We start from the raw sequence: 7,816 nt of genomic DNA on the forward strand, positions 1-7,816 counted from the left end.
GTTTTTGTTTGTGTCCTTGCTTCGATTCTCGGATTTATTTGCAGTGAAATTTAATTCCCGCCACTGAAGGATTGGGGATTGAATAGAGAGACATCAAGGATGGGAATTATTTATATCGTTTGTATTGGGCTGTTATTTCACTGTTACCTTCTGCCTTTTTCTCTTGGTTTTGTCTCTCTCGGTGCCAGGTGACTATTTGATTTGTCCGAAACTGTTCCATTTTCCACATCTCGGGGCGGTCAGACCCGCTCTGTCTGTCTGTTGCTGCTGATGATCATTAATGGGAACAGGCCGCGAGTTAAACGTTTATCTGCAAATTGGAGAAAGACAAATCAAAAGAAAGACGTGTTTATCCTGCCCAGGGGCAAAGTTACAACGGATGTAATTCAAAAACGGTCCCCGTGAATTTTTCTGTTGATTTTCTTTTTAAAGCTTGGATTTCAAAAGTTACAAAAACGCGAAATAAATAAAGTAAATTACAAGAATCGAGTCCGTGATCATTATGTTACAGTATACTCTTTGCAAACGAGTTAACCGGCCGTACCAACGGCACATTAGGCTGTTTAATTATTTTTTGTACCTGCAGCGATTTCTGTACTTGGACCCCTAAATCTCTCTGCTCCTCCACAGCACCGAGTTTCTCACCATTTAGAAAATACTCTGATTTATCTTTCTTAGATTTAAAGTGTATGACCTCGGTCTCCCCCACATTGAACACTATTTGCCACAGTTTTGTCCACACACTTAATCTATCAATCCCCACTTTTCAATTTCCTGCTACCATCTGCGTTTCTTCCTGCGTCACCAGAAGGCTGCGTGTTCAAAACACGGGGTAACCGTTGCCTTTCGAGCTGATAGGGTTCTGTATCGTTCCGGAATGAATGTTTCATCTGCTTTTTCTCAATAAACAGAACCTTGCTCTATATTCTGGTTCTCTGGATCTCAAATTTGAGCAAATCGTTTCATTTTGCCCTCGACTTTTGATCTTGCGCTGCGGATGAAACTTTTGCAAAGAGGGAGAAGAAGTCCCCAAATCGCCCCACGTGTATCTCAAACGCGTTGGGAAGAAGTTCCGTGCAAACAATCAGGAATTTAAAGGCACCTCAATGACCTGCACTTTCATTGAATGACTTTTTTTCGTCATTGGAACCGACGAGAAATCGCTGTCGGCTTTCATCTCACTGAAGTGGAGAGTGTGGCCGCCTTGTATCGGTCAATGTGTCAGTGACGAGTTTGGGTTAAGCACGGGTCGCGTTTATTTCTGAAATCTCACCAAGCACCAGGGAAAAGAAACTTAGAATCAAACTGTCCCTGTAAGTGATGAATTGAAGGGAATATCGCTCCAAACAGATCTGGACAATGTGCAGCGCAGCCGCACAGGAGTTCCAAATCCAACCTCTCGCCACTCGGCAATCGCATGAACTGAACTTTACTCTGGCCCGTGTCACCGCGCTGAAATCGAGTCTTTCACGGCCACATTTTTTCTTAACATAATAATTACTGGTTTAAGAGTGAAAATTGTCGTCCACTTCACTGTAAGTGCAAGAGACAACTTTGTAGACACCGTGTAGTGTCACAGACCTGCTGGTTTGTCCTGCTCATTTCATCTCATCTCATTTTCCGCAAACCTGAATATTACTGGAACAGAGAATGGCGAATCACAGCTCAAAAATCAATCCTCTCTTCCACGAGCGGACTGAGTCTTTCAACATACAGGTGTTTAATGGCAAGGTGAGTTTAATTTTCAGAAATAATACAGCACAGATTTTCACTCGTGCAAGCTGCACACATTTTATTTTGGAAAAGTAAACTGATTGGAAGAAAGCTGTTACATTGAGTGCGGCAACCTGAAACGTCAGCTCGATGAATTAGTCCTTGAACATTTGCAAGTTCTGTTTCTGTGGCGCAATTGGTTAGCGCGTTTCGCTGCGAACTGAAAAGTTGGTCGTTAGAGGACACGAAGGCAACCTTTTAACTTAACATTCATTGTCTCGCAAATTCTTGGGTTCGAATGTGTGTCTTGTCTGCCAGAAAATGTACCGCAAGCATTGCCAGCTGAGTGCGTCTGATTTTCCACCATTTATTCTGCGGTTGGATAACAGGCATATGAAAAATATCCAAAAAAACGAGGTTGGCTTGAACGAAGTCGGAATACTTCTTGACAGAGAAGGTTCGAAGGTTGCAAGCGAGCTCCTTCACACTGACATGGATATTTCTGCAGTGAGCGACATCAGACTGTTTCCACAATGAATGTCACTCCCTTTATTTTGGAAAAGTGAAATGGTATTCACATTCCGACTGGTTTCAGTTGATTTGTGAGAGATCGCTAAAGGATCAATCTCCGGTGAAGACGGCCTTTTTCTCTCTCTCTGTTGGCCGAATCCAAAATGAAATTGGAGCTGGACTAATCATGCAAGAAATCAGGAATCACTTTAGCAAACAAAATTCGGCCGAAAGCTGGAAGTCTCTCATCCCAAAGGATGTGGATTGAGGCTCAATTCAAATTTTCAAATCTGATATTGATAGATTTTTTTCCGGTTCGGTTACCAAGGGATATGAGTCCAAGGCGGGGAAACATTGATGAATTATTGGTCACTTCATGATCTAATTGAATGAGACAGCAGGTTCGAGGGGCTGAATGGTCTTCTCCTGTAATGAATTTCCTCTCCTGCTCAACGCGGGGCTGGGCGACTGGTAAAAGGCATCAGACTGACTCTAGAATGAAAAGCGGGTGTTCAGATTCAGCCACCTTGGGATTGTCGGACAAACTGAACCCCTACAGCAACGTCACCACCTGCCTCTCTGCAATAATAGTATGAGAAGGAGCCCTGCCGCTGGCCCGGCTAGCTCAGTCGGTAAAGCACGAAATTCCTAATCTCAGGGTCTGTGGGTTTAAACCACAGATTGGACGTTTTGTGTTCTATTTTTCACAATGGGTGATGAAAGGTTCAAAGTGCAATCTCTTATCTCCAGTTCATGAAATCCAGTTATTTAAAAAAAAACACTGGGCTGTGTGAAAGGAAACCGTGAGCGTTGCCAAATATCCAGTCCCGCCCGATACTATCTTCTCATTCCCTCCACATGGGACACGGCAGATACCGTTTCAATCGGCTTCATTTTTGCTGTTATTAAAAATGTTGATGCTGAGAAAGTGTAATATTTAGAAGATGCCAAATCTGGATCCATTCGCCTCTCTCATACCTCCTGAGCCCACCTTACCCTCTTTGATTCTCCCTGAGCTCCTTATCTTCTCTGATACCCTCAGAGATTCCATTGTCCTCTTTCAACCTTGTCAGCGCCCTTTACATTCTCTGATACCCGCTGGGTGCCCTTCACCCACTGATACTCCCTCAGAGTCCTTAATCTCTCTGATACCCTCTGGCAGTCCTTCCCCTCTCTGAGACCTCAATATATTCTCTGATATCTTCTGATTTTCCCCTCCCCTCTCCGAGCCCCGTTACACTCTCTGATGCCCTCTGGCTGTCCCGTCCCCTCTCTGAGATCCCCTTACACTCTAAGATGCCCTCTGAAAGTTCCTTGTTTCTCTGTGAGATCCCCTTGCCGCCAGTGCATCGCCACTAAGTAGCCATTAGAAGCTCTGAACCCTTCTCAGAACCCATTACCCTCCCTGATACCCAAGTGCGGTGTAATTTCACAGGTGGATCTACCGGTCTGTGTTAAGGATGAGATCCAGAGTTTGTTCGGTCGCTGTTGCTTCCGCCTTTCCAACTCCGAAAGCTCCACCGGCGGTCGGTACCGATCTTCCTCCTATAAACTGGGTGTGGATTTGTGAGTGCGCTGTTGTTTTATAAACTGTGTGAGTTTCTATATGACAGCGATGTTTATATATCAACTCTGGGTTTGTATGTATAATTGTGATGTTTTTATATGAAGTATGGGTTTGATTGGATTAGTGTGATGTTTATGTATTAACTGTCGGTGTGTATATATGCGTGTGATGTTTATGTATGAACTGTGGGTGTGTATATATGAGTGCGGTGTTTGTATATGAACTGTGGGTGTGTATATATGAGTGCGGTGTTTATATATGAACTGTGGGTGTGTATATATGAGTGCGGTGTTTATATATGAACTGTGGGTGTCTGTATATGAGTGTAATGTTTATATATGAACTGTGGGAGTGTATATATGAGTGTGATGTTTATATATGAACTGTGGGTGTGTCTATATGAGTGTGATGTTTGTATATGAACAATAGGAGTGCATATATGAGTGTGATATTTATATATGATCTGCGGGTGTACATATATGAGTGCGATGTTTATATATGAACTATGGGCGTGTATATATGAGCGTGATGTCTAAGTATGAAATATGGGTGTATCTATATGAGTGTGATGTTTATACATGAACTGTGGGTGTGTATATATGAGTGCGATGTTTTTATATGAATTGCGGAATGAACAGGAGGGGCAATTCCGCCTGGGGTTATGTTTTCTTCCAAGACAATGACATAAAGTGAACTTTTGATATGGCGCTGAAATAGCTCAGTTGGGAGAGCGTTAGACTGAAGATCTAAAGGTCCTTGGTTCAATCCCGAGTTTCGGCAGTTTTTGGTTTCGTTTTTTCTTCCTTGCTTTTCAGTGAAATTTCATACCCGCCACTGACGGATTGGGGATGGAATAGAGAGACATCAAGGATGAAATTTTCGCAGAGAGGGAGAAGTCCCCAAATCGCTCAACCTGAATCTCAAACGCTTTGGGAAGAAGTTTAGTGCAAACAATCAGGAATTTCAAGGCACCTCAGTGACCTGCACTTTCTTTGAATGAGTTTTGTTCGCCTTTGCATTCGACCGTGAAATCGCTCTCGGTTTTCATCTCAATTAACCAGATTGGAGCCGCGTTGTATCTGTCAGCGTGGAAGTGACGAGTTTGGGGTAAGCACCGGTCTCCTTTATTTTTGAAATCTCACCAGGCACCAGAGAAAAGGAACTTAGAATCAAACTGTCCCTGTCAGTGATGAATTGAAGGGAATATCGCTACAAGCAGATCTGGACAACTCGTAGTGCAGCCGGACACGAGTTCTAAATCCACCCTCTCGCCACTCGGCAATCGCATTAACTGAAATTTACTCTGACCCAGTGTCACCGCGCTGAAATCAAGTCTTTCTCGGTTAATTTTTTTCTTAATGTCACATTTAATGGTTTAACAGTGAAAACCGCCGTCCGCTTCACTGTAAGTGGAAGAGACCACTTTGTAGACACCCTGTAGTGTCACAGACCTGCTCGTTGGACCTGCTCATTTCAACTCCTCTCATTTTCTGCAAATTTGAATATTACGGAAATCGAGAATGGTGAATCACAGCTGGAAAAATCAATCCTCTCTACTACTGGGGGACTGAGTCTTCCAACATACAGGCATTTAGGGGCAAGGGGAGTTTGATTTTCAGAAATAAGACAGCACAAGCTGCATATCCTTTATGATGGAAAAGTAAACTGATAGTAAGACAGCTGTCATATTGATCGCTGCAAGCTGAAGCTTTAGCTCGGTGAATTACCGATTCAGGATCTACAATGTGATCTCTCTGTGGCGCAAATGGATAGTGCTTTCGGCTATTTAACTGAAAAAGTGGTGATTCAAACCCACCTGGTGACGACTGGGTAACTTTTACCTTAACATTCATTGCCTCACATTTCCAAGTTTCGAATGTGTCTCTTATCAGCAAGAAAATGTACCGTAAACATTGCCAGCTGAGCGTGGCTGGTATTCCACCATTTGATCTGCGGTCGATAACAGGCATCTGAACAATATCCAAAAAACCGAGATTGGCTTGAAGGAAATCGGTATATTTCTTTACAGACAAGGTTCAAAAGGAGGAATCACTGTTAAAGTAAAATTGTTTTCATATTCCGACAGGTTTCAGTTTATTTTTGAAAGATCATTAAAGGATCCTGCATCGCTGCCTCCGTTAATACCAGCAGCTCGAAGCCGCATTTTTTACGCAGCAACAATCTCATCAGTTTTCAGCTGTTCCCCAGCTCCCCGAGTGAGTGAGGCCGTGACAACAGCAACATTGTCCGGCCCTGCTCTCTCCAATCACCGGCTGCCGACGGAAAGCAGCGAATGCAGTCTCAGACCGAGTTTTGCTGCCTCTCCCTGGGAAAATGAATACCACTGCCCGACCAAACCTCCACATACACAGGAGCACGGGCACAGGAAAATCCGGGGAGATTGCATTCTGGTCACTTGGTCTTCCAGCAGGATTTACCAAGAACCAGAGAGAGTGAAACGGTAATCAGGCCCTCCTGAGAAAATCAGGGTCATTAAACTAAAGCTTTTGGAGTCAGGATGACTGAATGGTTTAAGGCACTGCGTTCAGGTAGTAGTTTCCCTTTGGAGGTGTGGGTTTGAATCGCACTTCTGACGTTCAGTCCTTTACAATTACAAAACTATTTTTGTGCCCTCGGCTGGAGGTGATTTTTCTGCTCAGTTGATTTGTTCCTTCCAGAAAACCAACCGGACATCCGTCCCCGGCAGGTTTGTTTTTATTTGTTGTTAGAATGTGTATTGTTGGGGGTCAGCAGAACACGGCCCGTGGAATCAATCCACTGTGGCATTGAGCAGTATTGGCCAATACCATAGACAATAGCCTCATCTGGCTAAATGGGAATCCAGAAGTAGTTAACTGCAATTACGATTATTAAATAAAAACATGAGTAATGGGCACAGACTTTGTGATCTCAACACTAAAATTCGCATGACGTATGCATGTGAACTTTAACCCTTTCTTGTGTTGTTGATAAAATTGTAAGATGGAAAGCAGAGTGTGCGAGTGTTTTGATCGTTGTGAGGAATTTACTTCCTCGGGTACTGAATGGTGGGAGATGTGTGTTATGAGATATAAACATATGAAGTACATCTCACTGTATATTGTGTGTGTGTAAAATGTTTTCTACTTAAATCCCTTCATGTGGCTCAAAGGGTATCGCCAAAGCCACACCTGCAGCTTGTCAGCAATTTCTATCGGATCACACTGGCATAGAGCATGGCCGAGTTTTATTTATATTCGTTCATGGGATGTGGGCGCCGCTGGCGAGGCCGGCATTTATTGCCCATCCCTAATTGCCCTTGAGAAGGTGGTGGTGAGCCGCCTTCTTGAACCGCTGCAGTCTGTGTGGTGACGGTTCTCCCACTGTGCTGTTCGGAAGGGAGTTCCAGGATTTTGACCCAGCGATGATGAAGGAACGGCGGTATATTTCCAAGTCCGGATGGTGTGTGACTTGGAGGGGAACGTGCAGGTGGTGTTGTTCCCATGTGCCTGCTGCTCTTGTCCTTCTAGGTGGTAGAGGTCGGTGTGCAGTCGCACCCCCAGCTTTGGAAGACAGCGAAACTTTACACTGGCTGCACGAAGCAAGTAACAGCTCTTGGTTGATCCAGATGCATGATTCTCGCTGAGGGGCTTCAGTTGATTAATATCCGAAAGTTCAACGTTCAAATGCCCGATGAGCCTTGATGTCCCACTAATTTGAGTGAAAAGACAGCAATTGGCTTCTGACATCTTTTCAGTATTGCTGTTGGTAGGATTGAATTACATGCAGAGCATGTTTGAGCACCAGAGGACAGAGTGCTGAAGTTCTCAGGGCGCAACACATGTAAAGTAAATAAAATGTCTCAAGATGATGAAGAGATTGATGCTGAATGTGAATTTCCCCCAGGTCAGGCGGTATCATTGATATTAGATGACGGGATAAAGAACGACATATCGAAGTTTGCCGATGGCCCCAAAATGGGGAGCGTTGTAAGCAGTGTAGATGAACGCATAACATTCCAGAGAAACATTAATATAATAAATGAAT

The 7,816-nt window shown here is 43.9% G+C and overlaps 1 non-coding gene across 1 annotated transcript; it reads left to right on the forward strand.

Annotated features, from left to right (window-relative positions):
* Window positions 1-4,497: 4,497 nt before the first annotated feature.
* On the forward strand, window positions 4,498-4,570 carry trnaf-gaa (transfer RNA phenylalanine (anticodon GAA)). Its single transcript has one exon. It is a non-coding gene; the product is annotated as a tRNA-Phe (tRNA).
* Window positions 4,571-7,816: the final 3,246 nt, after the last annotated feature.

The sequence above is a fragment of the Heptranchias perlo genome, chromosome 20, assembly GCF_035084215.1.
Source record: "Heptranchias perlo isolate sHepPer1 chromosome 20, sHepPer1.hap1, whole genome shotgun sequence".
Taxonomy (NCBI): Eukaryota; Metazoa; Chordata; class Chondrichthyes; order Hexanchiformes; family Hexanchidae; genus Heptranchias; species Heptranchias perlo.